Genomic DNA, 21,789 nt, shown 5'->3' with positions numbered 1-21,789 from the left:
TTTGTCACCATTATTTCAGAATTATCTTGCAGAGGGCTCTGGGTCTGATGAACATGTTGAGAACCCAATTCTAAGATAGTTTTGTGTAAACCATTACTTGTTATCAGAACTGAGCTGCCTGCAATAGTTTCCCAGAAGTTATTAAAAAACTATTTTTCTCCTCTTTATCAGACCAGCCCCTCACCCTCCTACCCCTGCTCATTCTTTACTTTAAAGGTTAGCTGTCTTGCCTAAGGCACTGGTGACCTGCTGCCTTGTCTTTGATGCCTTGAATATCAGGCATAACCCATTCTACAGAAAGAATTTCATTTTAAAGTGGCAATAAGCTAAAAGCCGAGTGCTTTTCAGCTGTTTGACAGAGCAATTACGTACATTTCAACTGATCTGCACAAGTCCGATAACCCCGGCTTCTGAGATAATTGTCTGTTCACTTAATATCCACCAATCGTCTTCATTTTCTGCAATGGAGGAAATAGGACATTAACAAACATGGTATCCAGATTCTATTAATTCTATCTTTAAATGTACTTTATGTTGGATGCATTTTTTGTGGCTTTTAGTCTAAAGCCTGGAATTGAAGAGAACATTTTCCAATGTTGGGGGACCCCTATACATTAATACTTTATACAGGAATCTGGAGCAAAAAACAGCGTAATGCCTAATTTCTCCTGCAAGCAAGTCAATTGGTTAGGGGCAGATTTACTATTTCTCCATTACTTTGCACTTGTCTATGATAAATTTGTTTCAATTTAGTGTGTCATAAATAATGGACGTACTTCATACTAACAAAGACGGACATGAAACTTTAATGAGTGTGTCTAAAAAATAGACTTTGGTTAAGGGGATTGCCAGGTTTGGGACAAAAGTTTGCAGTCACTATGTGCGTACGGCATGACTGCATTGTATGCGATTTGTATACTTGCAGTTATATGTTGACTCAATAGAAGAGAATTGAGAGAAGCCGGAAAAAATTAGTCGGTACATGACCGAAACTATGACTGCTGCTCACACTGGGAAATCGTGACCGCGTGTACACCGTACGTAGTCACCATTCGGCAGACATAGAGTGACTTCAGACTTTTGTCCCAAGCCTGGACAACACCTTTAACCACTCTTATTTTTGAGCCTAACTAACCAAACGTAAAGCCCATTGCACTCAAATGTTCTTTTTGGCGCCAATAAATAATCAGATGCAAAGTAAGTTCCTTGAAGAAAATGGCACAATAAACGCTGGAAACAAAGAACAACAAGGTTATTAAATCTGCTATCCAATTTTCCCTTAGATTATAGCTGATGTTTTGGGGCTCCAGTAGTTAGGACAACACACAGTTAATATATAATGGGGGAACAATTTAAAAAAAGTTAATTATCCAAAATATGCAATCCTTTAAAGACAATGGACACTTTACTGTAGTCAGGATGATTAACCACTATGTGTAATATTGCTATGGCCACTGGGTGCGCCTTTGTCAATTGCCAAACATTTCAATACACCATCACACCTCTCAGCCTTCCTCTACTGTCAATCAGGGGAGAAAAGGGTGGACAAAAGAAGTTGGTGGTAAGGTGCACTGTATCGTTTGGCCATGCCAAGGGTGCACTGAACGCCTGTGCTTGGTTTGAAAGGTAATTTTATGCTGGCAATAAACTCCATGTAAAGGAACGCTACAGAAAAAACTGATACTGAATCAGTGCAGGGACTGAGGAGCGGAGCATTAAAAAAACACCTACGTGAGGATCTGTGTGTCATGCCTTGTCCCTCTAGGCCCTCTACTTGGCATAACAAACTATTGGTTTTGCTGGAAAGCTCCTTATAGTCAGAAAAAAATATTTATTCTGGGTATACATGGCTGTGGAAATCCGCTTTTCACCGCACCCATGAATAGAGCGATCCCTTATTGTACTCTGTAGTCGTGCACAGCTTGTAGCTCTGGGACAGTTCACCAGACTCTGCTTATGTTACTTTGCTATTGACACATTTTCCCGCTTGTCTCTTTTGGTTGATTTTGGATGCTGGACAGGTGGTTGAGTGTTGGAGAATCCAGTACTGACCACAACTTCCCAGTCCTCTGTGGTGTACGTACAAGGGAAATAGCAGTAATATTTGTAAAGCACTTTAGAAGTCATGTCACTCCCACTGACCGCAGTGAAACAACATCATATTAATGATACAGGTGTCGGCAGTCCTGGATAGGTTGCCGCACACATGACAAACTAAACTATTGAACCCTGGGTAGCCACAGTATACTGTTCATTGGCCCAGGGGAATCTGTTATTGCACAAATGCAATGAGCTTCTTTATTTGTTCCTCGATCTGCACAGGTCTCAGTTTTCATTGTTTATCTCTGGTATATTTTTGACAAATTAAAATGTGTTTTTTTTTTATTTACATTTTGTGTCACTTTTATTTGTAGATATGACAACACTTTCCTATTGTCCGACAAGCAGAATTGTCACTTTTATGTTACATCCATAAAAACTTTCATGACCTATGGAAACTAACCCAGGTATGAATATTTACCATACTATCTGCATACGTGAATACCTCAATTGTCTGAGATCCCACTGGCCACAAGGGCAAGTACCAGAGGAAGCAAACATTTATACAAAAACTCAGCTGTGTTTAGAGAACGTTCCCCCAAGGATCTGTTGTTCCCATTGCTGATCTACTATATACAGTAGATAACACAGGATCCACCATTCACAATAAGTGATGTCACAGCTCACCTCCTCCTCCTGTACAATGACTGATAACACCTCTATATACAGTAGATAACACAAGATAAATCACTCACAATAAGTAATGTCACAGCTCACCTCCTCCTTCTGTACAATGACTGATAACACCTCTATATACAGTAGATAGCACAGGATCCGCCATTCCCAATAGGTGATGTCACAGCTCACCTCCTCCTCCTGTACAATGACTGATAACACCTCTATATACAGTAGATAACACAGGATCCATCACTCACAATAGGTGATATCACAGCTCACCTCCTCCTCCTGTACAATGACTGATAACACCTCTATAAACAGTAGATAACACAAGATAAATCACTCACAATAGGTAATGTCACAGCTCACCTCCTCCTCCTGTACAATGACTAATAACACCTCTATATACAGTAGATAACACAGGATCCATCACTCACAATAGGTGATATCACAGCTCACCTCCTCCTCCTGTACAATGACTGATAACACCTCTATATACAGTAGATAACACAAGATAAATCACTCACAATAAGTAATGTCACAGCTCACCTCCTCCTTCTGTACAATGACTGATAACACCTCTATATACAGTAGATAGCACAGGATCCGCCATTCCCAATAGGTGATGTCACAGCTCACCTCCTCCTCCTGTACAATGACTGATAACACCTCTATATACAGTAGATAACACAGGATCCATCACTCACAATAGGTGATATCACAGCTCACCTCCTCCTCCTGTACAATGACTGATAACACCTCTATATACAGTAGATAACACAAGATAAATCACTCACAATAGGTAATGTCACAGCTCACCTCCTCCTCCTGTACAATGACTAATAACACCTCTATATACAGTAGATAACACAGGATCCATCACTCACAATAGGTGATATCACAGCTCACCTCCTCCTCCTGTACAATGACTGATAACACCTCTATATACAGTAGATAACACAAGATAAATCACTCACAATAGGTGATGTCACAGCTCACCTCCTCCTCCTGTACAATGACTGATAATACCTCTATATACAGTAGATAACGCAGGATCCGTCACTCACAATAGGTGATATCACAGCTCACATCCTCCTCCTGTACAATGACTGATAACACCTCTATATACAGTAGATAACACAAGATAAATCACTCACAATAGGTAATGTCACAGCTCACCTCCTCCTCCTGTACAATGACTAATAACACCTCTATATACAGTAGATAACACAGGATCCGCCATTCACAATAGGTGATGTCACAGCTCACCTCCTCCTCCTGTACAATGACTATTAACACCTCTATATACAGTAGATAACACAAGATAAATCACTCACAATAGGTAATGTCACAGCTCACCTCCTCCTCCTGTACAATGACTGATAACACCTCTATATACAGCAGAAAACACAGGATCCACCATTCACAATAGGTGATATCACAGCACACCTCCTCCTCCTGAACAATGACTGATAACTCCTCTATATACAGTAGATAACACAGGATCCACCATTCACTATAGGTGATATCACAGCTCACCTCCTCCTCCTGTACAATGACTGATAACACCTCTATATACAGTAGATAACACAGGATCCGCCATTCACAATAGGTGATGTCACAGCTCACCTCCTCCTCCTGTACAATGACTGATAACACCTCTATATACAGTAGATAGCACACAATCCACCATTCACAATAGGTGATGTCACAGCTCACCTCCTCCTCCTGTACAATGACTGATAACACCTCTATATACAGTAGATAACACAGGATCCAACATTCACAATAGGTGATGTCACAGCTCACCTCCTCCTCCTCCTGTACAATGACTGATAACACCTCTATATACAGTAGATAACACAGGATCCAACATTCACAATAGGTGATGTCACAGCTCACCTCCTCCTCCTTTTAAAATTACCTCTGCCAAGATTAGAGCATCACCACCTGGAAGCAACTAGGCGTGGGAACGCCGCTCCCCCATCCTCCAAAGCATAACGTGGGACTACACCACAGCCACTGTTAAAGGCGCAGGAGCGCCATTTGCATTTAAGTACAGATTCCTTCAGGCTGACCAGCAACGGAACCATAGGAAAGCTTTCTACTGGATTTTTTCCACCTTCGCACCTACTTTAATTCCTGGCACACACTCAAATCTAAACTCAACAGCAACCTAATGAATAAGACCTGTCTAGTGGCCGAAATGTCTATACTGTGTCTCCTTCACGTCTATGGTTTGATTTAATCTTGCCTGTAAATAAATGTACGCTGCATTAGTAACTCTTGAGTGTGCGATGAATTAATTCTAACTACAGATTAGAGCGTGCTCAGAAAAGGCGTCTATAAAAATAATGTCTCAGTTAGTCTAGTGTTCATGTGAATAACAAGAAGTAGGAGTCTAATATTAACTTTAGTGACCAGTGGGAAAGTTTTTCTTCTTTAATATAGATAGCAGTTGGAAAAATAATAATAAATTTAACATAAAAACCTGATTTAATCAATAGGAAATGTTCTGGTGGCAAATTCACTTTAACCAACCTCTTGAGTAGTCATGGGTCTATAAGAAGTAAGCTGGCCATTACAGCTGCAATGTGGTTTGTCATGTGCTCCACCTTGACTCAACTGAGTAGCCATCTGTGGGGCAGAGACATTTTTTACTTATTTTACTCTCTTATATATCGCTATTAATTCCACAGCGCTTTGCAGACATTATAACCACTGTCCCCATTGGGGCTCACAATCTAAATTTCCTATCAGTATGTCTTTGGAGGGTGGGAGGAAACCGGAGAACCCGGAGGAAACCCATGCAAACATACAAACTCCTTACAGATGTTGTCCTTGGTGAGATTTGTACCCATGACCTCAGTGCTGAAAGGCTGCAGTGCTAACCACTGAGCCACCATGCTGCCCTGCATGAAGATCTTTTGTTTGACGCTTTAAAAGTCCATTTAGTGGGTGCTTTGAAAACCATAGAAAATCATCACATTTTATACCTTTGTAAAACTTGCTAAGCATGGTTAAAAAAGCAGTCACCGTGTCCCAACCATGCAGGACTGTTGTTTGTCCCAAGGTTTGCCTGTACATCGCTAGTGTTTAGAGTCCATGACTCCAGGCGCAGCCTCCGGATTTGTAAGCAGCGCCTCTACCCATAGTGTCGTTGACCTTCTGTCATATCTGAAAATAAAAATACTTCCCATCCAGATTTAGGGTAAGTGCTAAATATACCAATTAGTATTGTTTATGCACTTAGGATATCATGTCTGATGAACTAACAAACCTGTCTTTATCCGTCTCTAACTAGAGCATACAACATGATTAATTTAAGCCACCAAGAGAAAAAAAAAAAGTAATAGGATTTTAACCAAAAGTGTAGGATTCCTACAAGTCTACAGTGTCAGTTTTAATATAAAGGAGCTTGATTAAAACTGGCCAGACACAGGAGATAGCGGTTGGCTGAATGTTGGTTCGGCAGACAGGTATCCCACCTCTTTGCCCCACACATGTGAACTCTCGCCCAGTCTGAGCATTCATGTGTTTCCAACGGAGAAAGCAACTTTTCTTCCATGTAAAGAAATTCCAATTTCCTAATCCTGCTCTCTTTTCCCCAACATCATCTGTTATGGGTGAATCGGGAGGTCCCCATACACTTCAGATTTTACCGCGGGTTCGGCTTACTTTCATCTAATGAGTACTGGAGCCGTCTCATACGCAACTTCTCTGAGGGTCTATACTACGCTGGTGCAATCTCTCCATGTGCCACTGCCTGAGACATAACATGGACGATACCGCCGCAATACAGGGCCCAATGGAGCATACCGCAAGTTTTTTATGTTGGATTTGTGAGAAATCTGTCAGAAAATAAAATGTTGGCATTTAGGCGAAAAAGTAGAGAAAACTGCACATCCCAATTCATTCATGTTTTTTCATATATTGACATTTAGTCAGCAGTGCCACCTGCTGTGCTTATAATTTCTTCATAATCAGATGCAGAACATTACAGAACAGACTGCACTCTGCACTTTTTGGGTTATATAATAGTATGACCCTGTCTTCTACATACACTCCATCTACTCCAGTGACCCATGAGTATTGACAGTGCGACTTTATCCACTAGGTGCCCAGTTCTCGGGAAACATACATACTTGATCTGCTATTTTAACACTGTCGTTGGATCCTTGCAAGTAAATAGTTTATTGGTTTCTTGTAAATTCGTAGGTTGTACAAATTCTTAACGTCTTATGTTTGTTGGCTTTACACAGTGACCTCCAATCTGTGGCTCTAGAGTTGTTGCAAAAATATAGGTCCCTGAAGAGCCGCTGGTAGGAGGCCACTGGTTAGACTCCCTATTGTAAGGACAGGCGACATGACGCCATAAGTGTGGAAATGCTGCATTTTTCTGTAGGTATCCGCACCAAAATACACAATATTAATCTATTCTGATAATTGCGTTTTTGCTGGGTGTTTTTTTACGTATTTTCCCTTTTTATGCATTTTTATTTTGGATATTAAAGTAGCATTTTTAATGCCTTTTTTGTACAGAAAAGCTATGATTCTGCACTTAAAAACTACTACTGCGTTTTTACATAATTCAGGAATAAAAACAACAAAAATGCACAGTTTAAGAACGTCTTTTAACGCACAGCGGCCATGAGCTTTCATGAAGTCACATCCACTTTGCTAGGGCAGTTTAATTCAGATTTTCTGCATAAAAAAGTGTGGTGGTAAAAAAACAAATGCAATATTTATGCTACGTGGAAAATGGCCCTAGGGTATGTACAGGTGCTTCTCAGAAAATTAGAATATCATCAAAAAGTTTATTTACGTTCTTCAATACAAAAAGTGAAACTCCTATATTATATAGAGTCATTACACACAGAGCAATCTATTTCACGTGTTTATTTTTGTTAATGTTGATGATTATGGCTTACAGCCAATGAAAACACAAAAGTCATTATCTCAGTAAATTAGAATACTTGATAACAACAGCTTGAAAAATGTTTTTAAAATCTGAAATGTTCCCCTACTGAAATGTATGTTCAGTAAATACACTCAATACAAAAGGTCGTAGCTCCTTTTGCATCAATTACTGCATCAATGCGGCAATGTGGCATGGAGGCGATCAGCCTGTGGCACTGCTGAGGGGTTATGGAAGCCCAGGTGGCTTTGATAGCAGCCTTCAGCTCGTCTGCATTGTTGGGTCTGGTGTCTCTCATCTTCCTCTTGACAATACCCCATAGATTCTCTATAATAGATTCTCTATGGGGTTAAGGTCAGGTGAGTTTGCAGGCCAATCAAGTACGGTGATACTGTTGTTTTTAAACTGGGTCAAGTCCTGCCAAGTCCTGCTGGAGAATGACATTTCCATCTCCAAAAAGCTTGTCGGCAGAGGGAAGCATGAAGTGCTCTAAAATCTCCTGGTAGACGGCTGCGCTGACTTTGGTCTTTATAAAACACAGTGGACCTACACCAGCAGATGACATGGCTCCCCAAACCATCACTGATTGTGGAGACTTCACACTAGACCTCCAGCAGCTTGGATTGTGGCCTCTCCACTCTTCCTCCAGACTCTGGGAACTTGATTTCCAAATGAAATGCAAAATTTACTTTCATCTGAAAGCAACACCTTGGACCACTGAACAACAGTCCAGGTCTTCTTCTCCTTGGCCCAGGTAAGACGCTTCTGGCGTTGTCTCTTGGTCATGAGGGGCTTGACACAAGGAATGCGACACTTGTAGCCCATGTCCTGGATACGTCTGTGTGTGGTTGCTCTTGAAGCAATGACTCCAGCAGCAGTCCACTCCTTGTGAATCTCCCCCAAATATTTGAATGGCCTTTTCTTAACAATCCTTTCAAGGCTGCAGTTATCCCGGTTGCTTGTGCATCTTTTTCTATCACACTTTTTCCTTCCACTCAACTTTCCATTAATATGCTTGGATACAGCACTCTGTGAACAGCAAGCTTCTTTAGCAATGATCTTTGGTGGCTTACCCTCCATGTGGAGTGTGTCAATAAATGCCTTCTGGACATCTGTCAAGTCAGCAGTCTTCCCCATGGTTGTGGAGCCTACTGAAACAGACTAAGGGACCTTTGTAAAAGCGTAGGAAGCCTCTGCAGGTATTTTTTGTTAATTATTCTAATTCACTGAGATAATGACTTTTGTATTTTCATTGGTTGTAAGCCATAATCATCTACATTAATAGAAATAAACACTGGAAATAGATCATTCTGTTTGTAATGACTCTATATAATATATGAATTTCACTTTTTGTATTGAAGAACTGAAATAAATTAACTTTTTGATGATATTCTATTTTTATGAGAAGCACCTGTATATACCATATTTCTTTTACGTGGATTTTCTTGGTGAAAAATTCACATCTTATAAAACAGTGTTTTTTTAGAAGCGTTTTTAGAAAACACATTTTTGGTGATGTTTTGATGCAGGTCTTGATGCTTTTTATCAGTGTGTTTTTTTATGCATTTTTAATTATAATATGGTGAATTTTTTGCAACATTTTTGCAAAAATGCATAAAAAAATTGAAGGTAAAAACATGGCAGAAACAAACATTTTGTAGCAATTCCGAGCAGAAAATGCAACAAAGAATGAACATGCATTATGGTTGTCTCCAGAAGGTAACTACTCCTCCACATATTGTTAAAGAGGTTGCACACTACTCGGGGTAATTGGAAGGAGTTGTCCTCTATGGTGCTGGTACCATTCCAGTGGTATTGGCACTGGGTCTCCCACAGATCGTGTAACATATGGTCAATTGGCGCTAACTTCACTCTCCTCTCCTATGGATGTAATTGACATCAGGAGGAAGTGAGAGCTGCAACTGGATGAGTTGAGTATAAGGCCTCACTCCCACTTGTTGTCATGCCAGGTGTGAGTGCAACACAGAGAGTCATGCCAGGGGAAAGGGCAAGGGAGCCCAGACACTAGGGAAAGGGGGAAGAGGTGACCTCCTAATCTGGACTAGCGTCACCCTGTCTCCACCTAACGTCCCTATACAGCCTCCGCAGCTGTCACTGATCACGTGCCTCACCCTACTATCCCTGGCGTAAAGCTATAGCTGGGGGTGGAAGGAGATGAGCACTAGTCAACCTCCGCTAGCATTCTTAAGACAAAAGGTGAAGACAACACAGGGGAACAACAACTCAGCTTTAGAAGAACTCCAACAGGGCACACTGTCTCAAGACTCCAGAGAGGACGTGATGCTGCTTCAGCCACATTCCAAGTATAAATGAGTATAACCGGCGACGCCCACCTAAACACACCAGGTATATATACACCCAGACTAAAGAGAGGTAGTCGCTGGGTCCTATACACAGCCTCCTATCTAGGCAGCTGTCTGCATTGCCAAACGTGGAGATCTCCTGCAGACCACTGCAGGGCGACTGTCTGTCACCTCTGACACACCCGTGACACTTGCGTATGCAATGTGAGAAAAAATCGCATTGCACTCGCAACAATGTTATTCACTGAGGCAGTGTTCATCTGCAAGTTTTTTCTCAGCTATAATCGGGCTGAGGTAAAAAATCGGGAAGAGCCAGACCGCCAGAATTATCACATCTGGAATTTTAGGCTGGAAATGGGCATGGGGATCAGTGAATATTCATTTCCTTTAGCAGCGGGGATAGTATAGGCTGCAGCAGGCGGTTGCTGCCTCCTGTGCTCCGCTCCTCCGCCGCTACCACTTCCCCCACACCCCACACAGTATATATATAAACCTCCCCAACATTCAGTCTATAAGACGCACCCCCATTTTCCTCCAAAATTTTGGAGGAAAAAAGTGCGTCTAAGGCTGTGTTCACACGATGCGTATTTCATGCGTTTCCGCGGCGTTTTTGCAGTTGCGTAAACGCCGCGGAAACGCATGAAAAACGCATGGTAGAAGGGCAGCAATGTTCCCCAATGGAAATCCGCATGTGCTGTGCCCATGATGCGGATTTTTCCGCAGCGTTAACGCTGCGGTCAAAAATCCGCAGCATGTCAATTAATTTTGCGGAAACGCGGCGATTTCGCCGCCATTGACTTGCATTAGAACGCGCCAATTCCGCAAGACAGCATTTGTACTTGCGTAATTGGTGCGTTCTAATGTGCGGATGGTACCCGGGTGTGGAGGAGAGGAGAGTCTCATCCACACCCAGGTACCATTAAAAAAGCTGTAAAAAGAAGAATAAAATAAAAAATAAATGTATTCTTACCTTCTGTCGGCCCGCGCAGCGCTCCCGCTTGGTTCCCGGCACTTGCAGTGAGTTGTAGGACCTGCGGTGACGTCAGAGTCATGTGACGGGTCACGTGACGCTGACGTCGGCAGGTCTTTCAATTCAAAGTTGCCGGCAGCCGGGAGAACGGAGTGAGCAGGACAGCGCGGGCCATCAGAGGTAAGTATATACACTCTCTCGGTTCACACTGTATAAATCCATGCTGTTTGCATGGATTTATATAGTGTGACCTAGTTATCAAGCACTTTCCAGGTGATGCTAAAATCGCCTGGAAAGCGCTTGTCAATCTGCATGCGGAAACGCATGTGAATCTGCATGTGGATCCGCATGTATTCTGCAGGAAAAACGCATGCACAATCTGCATGCGTTTTTTCTGCCAGGGAGATGCAGAAATGATGCAGAAATTTTCTGCTTCATTTCTGCATCGTGTGCACATACCCTTATAGTCCGAAAAATATGGTAAGTATTTGATACACTGTTGATTTTGCAAGTTTTCCCACCTACAAAGAATGGAGAGGTCTGTAATTTTTATCGCAGGTACACTTTGCATGTGAGAGACAGAATCTTAAAAAATATCCAGAAAATTACATTCTATGAGTTTTACATAATTAATTGGCATCTTATTGCATGAAATAAGTATTTTATCACCCACCAACCAGCAAGAATTCTGGCTCTTACAGACCTGTTAGTTTTTCTTTAAGAAGCTCTCCTATTCTGCACTCATTACCTGTATTTATTGCACCTGTCTGAACTCATTACCTGTATAAAAGACACCTGTCCATGCACTCAATCAATCACACTCCAACCTCTCCACCATTGCCCATACCAAAATGCTGTCTATGGTCGCCAGGAAAAAAATGTAGACCTGCACAAGGCTGGGGTGGGCAAGCAGCAGGTCCATAGGCAGGTCCAATTATAGGTCAATAGGCAAGCAGCTTGGTGAGAAGGCAACAACTGTTGGCATAATTATTAGGAAATGGAAGAAACATAAGATGGCTGTCAATCTTCTGCAGTCTGGGGCTCTGTGCAAGGTCTCACCTCGTGAGGTAAGGATGATTCTGAGAAAGGTCAAGAATCAGCCCAGAACTACATGAGAGTACCTGGGAAATGACCTGGAGAGAGCTGGGACCACATTCTTAAACATTACCGTTAGTAACACACTACGCTGTCATGGAGTAAACTCCTGCAGGACAAGCAAGGTCCACCTGCTCATGCCAGCAAATGTCCAGGCCCGTTTCAAGTTTGCCAATGACCATCTGGATGATCCATAGGAGGCATGGGAGAAGGTCATGTGGTCAGATGAGACCAAAATAGAACTTTTTGGTATCAACTCCACTAGCCTTGTTTGGAGGAAAAAGAAGGATGAGTACAATCACAAGAACACTGTCCCAACCATGAAGCATGGTGGGGAAAACACCATACTTTGGGGTGCTTTTCTGCAAAGGGGACAGGCCGACTGCACCGTATTGAAGGAAAGATGGATGGGGCCATGTATCGCAAAATTTTGGCCAACAACCTTCTTCCCTCAGTAAGAGCATTGAAGATGGGCCGTGGCTGGGTCTTCCAGCATGACAATGACATGAAAGAGATAGCCAGGGCAACTAAGGAGTGGCTCCATAAAAAGCATTTCAAGATCCTGGAGTGGTCAGGACCCAAAAGAAAATCTTTGGAGGGAGCTGAAACTCAACATTGCCCAGCGACATCCGTGAAACCTGAAAGATCTGGAGATCTGTATGGAGGAATGGGCCAAAATTCCTGCTGCAGTGGGTACGAACTTGGTCAAGAACTACAGGAAATGTCTGATCTCTGTAATTGCAAACAAAGGTTTATGTACTAAATATTAAGTCCTGTTTTTCTATTGTATCAAATACTTATTTCATGTAATAAAATGCAAATTAATTATGTGAAAATCATACAATGTGATTTTTTCTTAAGATTCTGTCTCTCTGGGTACGTACCCACGATCAGTATTTGCAGCGTTTTGGACGTAGCTCACCTGCTCTGCGTTGTACAGTAGAAGTACAGTGGATCGGATTTATAGAAATCCCATGCCCACTGTGTTTCTATTTGACACAACTCGTACGTTAGCTCAAAGGCGGTGTGGCTTTATGAGCCGCAGGGTGTCAATTTCTGTTACGAAGACGCAACTCCAATAGAATGTACAGAATGCGGTAACTCTGCATGTGTTCAATACACAAGCGGATTTACCTGTGTGATCGGTTTCAGCGCTTTGGACTCAGCAAAAATACGCTTTGTCCAAAGCGCTGCTATAGCCAGATATTGGGCACATAGCCTCACAGTTGAAGTGTATCTGCGATAAAAATTACAGACTTCTCCATTCTTTGTAGGTGGGAAAACTTGCAAAATCAGCAGTGTATCAGAAGCTTATTTTCCCCACCGTATATATTTTCATGTTTTACATTTTAAAAATTATACAAAGGAAAATGGGCCAATGCAAAAATAAGGGCACCCTGCATGTTTAGTACCTAGTAGCACTCCCTTTTGAAGTATCACAGCTTGTAAATGCTTTTTGTAGCCAGACAAGAGTCTTTCAATTCTTGTTAGAGGGATTTTCATCCATTCTTCTTGGACAATTCTACCACTTCTGCGATATTCCTGGGTCGACTTGCATGCACTGCTATTTTGAGGTCTAGCCACAGATTTTCAAATCAGGGGATTGTGAGGGCCATTGTAAAACCTTCTCCTTGCACCTTTTGAATTAGTCTGTTGTGGATTATTGTGGACATGTGTTTAGGATCATTATCCATTTGTAGAAGCCATCCTCTTTCAACTTCAGCTTTTTTACAGAAGGTGTTATGTTTGCATCAAAAATTTGTTGAAATTTCATTGAGTCCATTCTTCCCTCTACCCGTAAAATGTTCCCCATGCCATTGGCAGCAACTCAACTCCAAAACTTGAGTGATCCTCCCCCATTCTTAATGGTTGGTGAGATGTTCTTTACTTGAAATTCTGTGCCCTTATTTCTCCAGACATACAGTACAGACCAAAAGTTTGGACACACCTTCTCATTTAAAGATTTTTCTGTATTTTCATAACTATGAAAATTGTACATTCACACTGAAGGCATCAAAACTATGAATTAACACATGTGGAATTATATACTTAACAAAAAAGTGTGAAACAACTGAAAATATGTCTTATATTCTAGGTTCTTCAAAGAAGCCACCTTTTGCCTTGATGACTGCTTTGCACACTCTTGGCATTCTCTTGATGAGGTTCAAGAGGTAGTCACCGTAAATGGTCTTCCAACAATCTTGAATGAGTTCCCAGAGATGCTTAGCACTTGTTGGCCCTTTTGCCTTCACTCTGCAGTCCAGCTCACCCCAAACCATCTCGATTGGGTTCAGGTCTGGTGACTGTGGAGGCCAGGTCATCTGGCGTAGCACCCCATCACCCTCCTTCTTGGTCAGATAGCCCTTACACAGCCTGGAGGTGTGTTTGGGGTCATTGTCCGGTTGAAAAATAAATGATGGTCCAACTAAACGCAAACCGGATGGAATAGCATGCAGCTGCAAGATGCTGTGGTAGCCATGCTGGTTCAGTATGCCTTCAATTTTGAATAAATCCTCAACAGTGTCACCAGCAAAGCACCCCCACACCATCATACCTCCTCCTCCATGCTTCACGGTGGGAACCAGGCATGTACAGTCCATCCGTTCACCTTTTCTGCGTCGCACAAAGACACGGTGGTTGGAACCAAAGATCTCAAATGTGGACTCATCAGACCAAAGCACAGATTTCTGTGATGCCTCTACTCAGAAAGCCCGTGTTTTACCCTGGGTGTTGAGGGACTCGGTGTCGGGCCCTGTGTTGAAGAGATGGGGTGCAGCCATGGCCCGGGCCCGACCCGTCCTCAGGGCCGTCACATTAGAAAGAGATGGTGTGGGCTTGTCCGGGTTGAGTGGCTGATTAATGACTACGCCACCTGTGGTGTCTGGTGAAGGGCCACCAGCGCCGCTACAGTCCGCTGAGGCCTGGTGTCGTGGCGGCTAAAGTTCTCACTGCTCCCCACAGGCGGAGCAAGGCCTCAGGGCAGTCAAGACAGGACGAAGGGGGGTAGCAGTAGCGCGGGGAGTATGGGCACCGCGTCGCGTGGTATGGCGCGTAATGAACAGTCCGGAGACCATAGGGGTGAACTTCCAAGGCTTTACTCACTCAGAGATATTAGCGGGAAGGCGACTCCCTGCTCCTCGCGGAGTCCTGCGGCCACCAGGGACGGGGGTCCGACTACCTCCGAGGAAGTCCAGTGTTCGGTAGCGACCCTACACCAGAGTGTTCCTGCACTACAGACTTCACCCTTTCTCGTCTGTGCGTGTGTAGATAGGCCGGGTCTCCCTCTGAGCTCCTCTCAGGTGTAGGGGTCGGGTGGCAATTCCTCTCCATCCGACGCCCGGTGGGATCCTCAGGGCCTAACCGGGCTTTCCCGTCCTGGACGTAGAGTACGAGGTCAGGGGTCGGTACCCCTCTTGCAGCCGGAATCCCTCTGAATAGATCAGGTAGGAGAGGACAGGTGGCGCACTCCGCTCCGTCTGCATCCTCCCCGGGACCCATTTGCTAGGGAGCCACACTCTAAAGCTCCTGGGCCTTCTTGATCCTGGTCCTCGGCCGGGTTAAGACATTCCTTGTCTGCAACCTACCTCTCGTCCCATGGATCGGGGTACGAGGGCTGTGTCCCATGCCGGTGCAGGCCCACACAGGATCTGCGCTCCCGGAGGGAAGTCACATTACACACAGTATTTTGACAGCACAGTGACAGCCGACAGACTAGCAAAGGCTAGACCAAAAAGAACCAGCAGAAGGACCAAAAAAGACCAAGCTCAAAGATGGCATTCTATTAAATATGAAATTAGAAGTGTAACTAACTGTTCCTCCACCCACACCCACTAACTGGTTCCTACCACTTTGTGTTCCCCAGTCTCCCTGTAACCAGGGGAGCAGCAACTAGTGCATACAAGCTCCCTCTGGTGGAAATGTGGTGTTGGATGCAAAAGGCTAGGTCACTACCATCACACTGGCCTTACCTCAGAGGAGGAACACCACACTCCATAGAAGAAGTGCAGCATTCCTGTGGCGGTCGAACCCTCAGGGGCGCCACATTTCCACTGGTCTAATGTCCATTCCTTGTGTTCTTTAGCGCAAACAAGTCTCTTCTGCTTGTTGCCTGTCCTTAGCAGTGGTTTCCTAGCAGCTATTTTACCATGAAGGCCTGCTGCACAAAGTCTCCTCTTAACAGTTGTTGTACAGATGTGTCTGCTGCTAGAACTCTGTGTGGCATTGACCTGGTCTCTAATCTGAGCTGCTGTTAACCTGCGATTTCTGAGGCTGGTGACTCGGATAAAATTATCCTCAGAAGCAGGGGTGACTCTTGGTCTTCCTTTCCTGGGGCGGTCCTCATGTGAGCCAGTTTCTTTGTAGAGCTTGATGGTTTTTGCAAGTGCACTTGGGGACACTTTCAAAGTTTTCCCAATTTTTCGGACTGACTGACCTTCATTTCTTAAAGTAATGATGGCCACTCGTTTTTCTTTACTTAGCTGCTTTTTTCTTGCCATAATACAAATTCTAACAGTCTATTCACTAAGACATATTTTCAGTTGTTTCACACTTTTTTGTTAAGTATATAATTCCACATGTGTTAATTCATAGTTTTGATGCCTTCAGTGTGAATGTACAATTTTCCTAGTCATGAAAATACAGAAAAATCTTCAAATGAGAAGGTGTGTCCAAACTTTTGGTCTGTACTGTACTTTTGATCATTGTGGTCAAAGAGTTCTATGTTAACCTCACCGGTCCACAGGACTTGTTTCCAAAATGCATCCAGCTTGTTTAGATGTTCTTTTGCATACTTCTGATGCTCAATTTTATGGTGAGGACGCAGGAGAGGTTTTCTTCTGACTTTTCTATGAAGGCCATATTTGTGCATGTGTCTCTGAACAGTAGAACAATGTACCACAGCTCCAGATTCTGCTAAATCTTTCTGAAGGTCTTTTGCAGTCAAACGGGGGTTCTGATTTACCTCTCTAACAATCCTACGATCAGCTCTCACTGAAATTTTGCTTGGTTTTCCAGACCTTATCTTGAGCTCCACTGTTCCTGGTAACTGCCATTTCTTAATTATATTTCAAACTGAGGAAAGGGCAACTTGAAAACGCTTTGCTATCTTCTTATAGCCTTCTCCTGCTTTGTGGGCCTCCACCATTTTCATTTTCATACGTCCAGGCAGCTGCTTAAAAAAACCCATGGCTGCTGTTTTTTGGAACAAAGTTAGAGGAGTCTGGGATTTTATAAAGCGCCTTTCCTAATGAGGATAGTGAATAATTTTGGTGAAAGTTATTCGAGTACACAAATCTCCAAGGATGCCCAAACTTTTGCATCAGCCCATTTTTCTTTTTGTAATTTTAAAATGAAAAAAAAAAAGACTCTATATATATATACAGTACAGACCAAAAGTTTGGACACACCTTCTCATTTAAAGATTTTTCTGCATTTTCATGACTAGGAAAATTGTACATTCACACTGAAGGCATCAAAACTATGAATTAACACATGTGAAATTATATACTTAACAAAAAAGTGTGAAACAATTGAAAATATGTCTTATATTTGGGTTCTTCAAAGTAGCCACCTTTTGCTTTGATGACTGCTTTGCACACTCTTGGCATTCTCTTGATGAGCTTCAAGAGGTAGTCACCGGAAATGGTCTTCCAGCAATCTTGAAGGAGTTCCCAGAGATGCTTAGCACTTGTTGGCCCTTTTGCCTTCACTCTGCGGTCCAGCTCACCCCAAACCATCTCGATTGGGTTCAGGTCTGGTGACTGTGGAGGCCAGGTCATCTGGCGTAGCACCCCATCACTCTCGTTCTTGGTCAAATAGCCCTTACACAGCCTGGAGGTGTGTTTGGGGTCATTGTACTGTTGAAAAATAAATGATGGTACAACTAAACGCAAACTGGATGGAATAGCATGCCGCTGCAAGATGCTGTGGTAGCCATGCTGGTTCAGTATGCCTTCAATTTTGAATAAATCCCCAACAGTATCACCAGCGAAGCACCCCCACACCATCACACCTCCTCCTCCATGCTTCACGGTGGGAACCAGGCATGTAGAGTCCATCCGTTCACCATTTCTGCGTCGTACAAAGACACGGTGGTTGGAACCAAAGATCTCAAATTTGGACTCATCAGACCAAAGCACAGATTTCCACTGGTCTAATGTCCATTCCCTGTGTTCTTTAGCTCAAACAAGTCTCTTCTGCTTGTTACCTGTGCTTAGCAGTGGTTTCCTAGCAGCTATTTTACCATGAAGGCCTGCTGCACAAAGTCTCCTCTCAACAGTTGTTGAAGAGATGTGTCTGCTGCTAGAACTCTGTGTGGCATTGACCTGGTCTCTAATCTGAGCTGCAGTTAAACTGCGATTTCTGAGGCTGGTGACTCGGATAAACTTATCCTCAGAAGCAGAGGTGACTCTTGGTCTTCCTTTCCTGGGGCGGTCCTCATGTGAACCAGTTTCTTTGTAGCGCTTGATGGTTTTTGCAACTGCACTTGGGGACACTTTCAAAGTTTGCCCAATTTTTCGGACTGACCTTCGTTTCTTAAAGTAATGATGGCCACTCGTTTTTCTTTACTTAGCTGCTTTTTTCTTGCCATAATACAAATTCTAACAGTCTATTCAGTAGGACTATCAGCTGTGTATCCACCAGACTTCTATAACACAACTGCTGGTCCCAACCCCATTTATAAGGCAAGAAATCCCACTTATTAAACCTGACAGGGCACACCTGTGAAGTGAAAACCATTTCCGGTGACTACCTCTTGAAGCTCATCAAGAGAATGCCAAGAGTGTGCAAAGCAGTCATCAAAGCAAAAGGTGGCTACTTTGAAGAACCTAGAATATAAGACATATTTTCAGTTGTTTCACACTTTTTTGTTAAGTATATAATTCCACATGTGTTAATTCATAGTTTTGATGCCTTCAGTGTGAATGTACAATTTTCATAGTCATGAAAATACAGAAAATCTTTAAATGAGAAGGTGTGTCCAAACTTTTGGTCTGTACTTTATATATATATATATATATATATATATATATATATATATATGTATATATATATATATTTCATAAAATACAAAGGAAATGTGTCATCTTTAACTTTAGGTCTTTTAGAGATCATTTCATCTTCAAATTGTTTAACGGTTCACAATAACAGTAATTTTGACCACTGTATTTTGCCACTGTATCTATCTATTATATATCTAATATCTTTCTATAATCTATCTATCTATAACTGTATCTAAGAATGCTTTATTAGTTTTGTAAACTAGCTTTAAGTTACATAGATTATTATAGTATGTTAAAGATGATATTAAAAACGCATTGCATAAGTATGCTAGGCGAGAAAAAAATCGCACACTCGCATGATATATGGAGTAACATACGCGGGACATACGCTGTGGAAACACATTAAAAACACGTTAAAAATGCATATGCATTTATTACTGTAATCTGCACTTAAAAATCTGCAACATTCTCCACTTCACAGATTTATAAATGATGACATCTTATTGATTTTCACGACACGACTTAATAAAAATTATACAATGTGTTTACTGTCAGTCATACTGTTCTGCTTGTTGAGCCTCCTCCCATTCATATAACTCACCCATGAGTTTCCCACAGACCCAGTTATACCTGCATCCCTGTCACTGGCACTTTAAGGCAGAATTCACATGCAGCAGTTATGCTATGGCTTTAAACCACAGCAGTTTTGTGCTATTGAAGTCTTTCCGCTGTTTCTATGCACATTCATTTAATTTTTCACCTGCAAAGCCAAAGGGCCATTATGATCGGCTGTGCCATCTTGCAAGCGAAACAGCTGTTTTCCTTGCAATATTAAGTGATTGTGCACAGAAATAGTGCAAAAGCCGGAGCACAGGGCTGCTGCAATCTAAAGCCGCAGTATGTCCGCTCAGTGTGAATCCAGCCTAAAAGGCCATACATTAGGTTTAACTGTATCAGAATATGGACCGCAATGCATGGATATGCCTCGGTCTCCTGACTTAAAGTCAACAGCTTTCTATATGCTCATGGGACTATTGAGTTCAGGTCAGGAGACCGGTGGTCAGTCAGCGCATCACTGTCCATACTCAGACCGTGATATAAGGATGTCTGAATTCAGCCTATAGCTAAGTTCATACAAACATATAAAACAAGTCACCTGGTTTTCATCCAGAAAAATTGGACAATTCTTCATCTAGTTCATCAGTGTATGCCATTCATTTTTATACATCAGCGGTTATTATAGCTTACAAGACCAAATACAGACTTGATTGGGTGATTTTCATCCGAAATACAGAAGAGACTAGTGAATGCTGCAATTTTTTTCATGTAGACATTCGGTCCATGTGAAAAGAAAGAGTTATCTGAACAGCCCCATAAAATAACATTGGTCCAAGTGTTTTTTTCAAGTGCACGTTGATAAAGACTCCTTGGAGTCGAAACGTTGTGTGGTGTTTTTGACATGGCGGAATAAAAAAGGTTTATATCCTTATGACACCCTGAAGTGGATGCTGTCTGTTTTTCCTACTCTACTGCTGTTGTTCACCAAGTGGGTTCCTTGGACCGTGGAGACAAGCGTCCCATGTGTGGAGTGCTGCCAGCTGTATCTTTTTTCTGAAGAAACACTGTGTTGTGGGATGTCATACTGTGTTGTGGGACTGTGGGGGCCGTCATACTGTGTTGTGGGACGTCATACTATGTTTTGGGACAGTGGGAGCCGTCATACTGTGTTGTGGGACTGTGGGGGATATCATACTGTTTTGAGGGAATGTGGGGGCCATCATACTGTGTTGGGGAACTGTGAGGGTAGTCATACTGTGTTGTGGGACTGTGGGGGCTGTCATACTGTGTTGTCGGACTGTGGGAGCAATCATACTGTGTTGTGGGACTGTGGGGGCCATCATACCGTCATACTGTGTTGTGAGATAGTGGGGGCCGTCACATTTTGTTGTGGGACTGTGGGGGCCGTCATACTGTGTTGTGGGACTGTAGGGGCCATCATACCGTCATACTGTGTTGTGAGATAGTGGGGGCCGTCACATTTTGTTGTGGGACTGTGGGGGCCGTCATACTATGTTGTGGGACTGTGGGGGCTGTCATAATGTATTGTGAGACTGTGGGTTCCGTCATACTTTGTTGTGAGACTGTGGGGACTGTCACTAGGGGACTTCAAAAGTCTCTATCTTTAAAAGTTGGGAGATACGCCCTTCTGTGACTATACTTATGTCCCATGACCCTGCCTATTCTGCTGAATATTTTTTTATTTCTTGGAGGTGCACGGGGGACAATTAGGATTTCTGCTATGGGGGCCCATGATTTCTACGCCTCTGCCTATAGTGCTTTAGTGAATGTATAAAAGCTGCGTTTTCGTGAGCAGGTGCAGTTTAATAAGAACGAGACAAATATCTTTTGATAGAAACTCGCAAATACACTTGGCCATAAGACAAGGCGCACAGGGGAGGGATGTGCAAACACAGGTGTGTAGTTTTCCTAAGATTTCAATTAGTTTAGGACTATTCATGCTTAAAATCTGTTTTTAGTTAAGAGTCAGGAGTGTCGTGTCGGAGTCAGCCCGGATTCCTGTGCTTTATGTACAGCTGCGGTGCCGCTTTTCCGGAGTATATTTTTGTTTTGTGGTATTGCTTTTCATTACACAAAAATAGTGAAGACACTAAAAGAAATCTCTTCTGTGCGGTATATCTGCAGAGGCAAATAAGAATTTCCTGTAATCCAAAAACCTTTTACCACTTAGCTGTACAGAGGAAA

At 42.7% G+C, this 21,789-nt stretch overlaps 1 long non-coding RNA gene across 1 annotated transcript in view; it reads right to left on the bottom strand.

The window, feature by feature from the left end:
* Positions 1–386: 386 nt before the first annotated feature.
* Positions 387–21,789, bottom strand: part of LOC141153545 (uncharacterized) — an 884,623-nt gene continuing 863,220 nt past the window's right edge. Inside the window, exon 6 of the long non-coding RNA XR_012247318.1 lies at positions 387–458. This is a non-coding gene — a long non-coding RNA (uncharacterized lncRNA). The remainder of the gene's footprint in view (positions 459–21,789) is intronic.

Source organism: Phyllobates terribilis, unplaced genomic scaffold (genome assembly GCF_046119375.1).
Source record: "Phyllobates terribilis strain yellow unplaced genomic scaffold, ASM4611937v1 Scaffold_7__3_contigs__length_470593459, whole genome shotgun sequence".
Classification (NCBI taxonomy): Eukaryota; Metazoa; Chordata; class Amphibia; order Anura; family Dendrobatidae; genus Phyllobates; species Phyllobates terribilis.
This window is presented reverse-complemented; position numbering and strand designations above follow the sequence as displayed.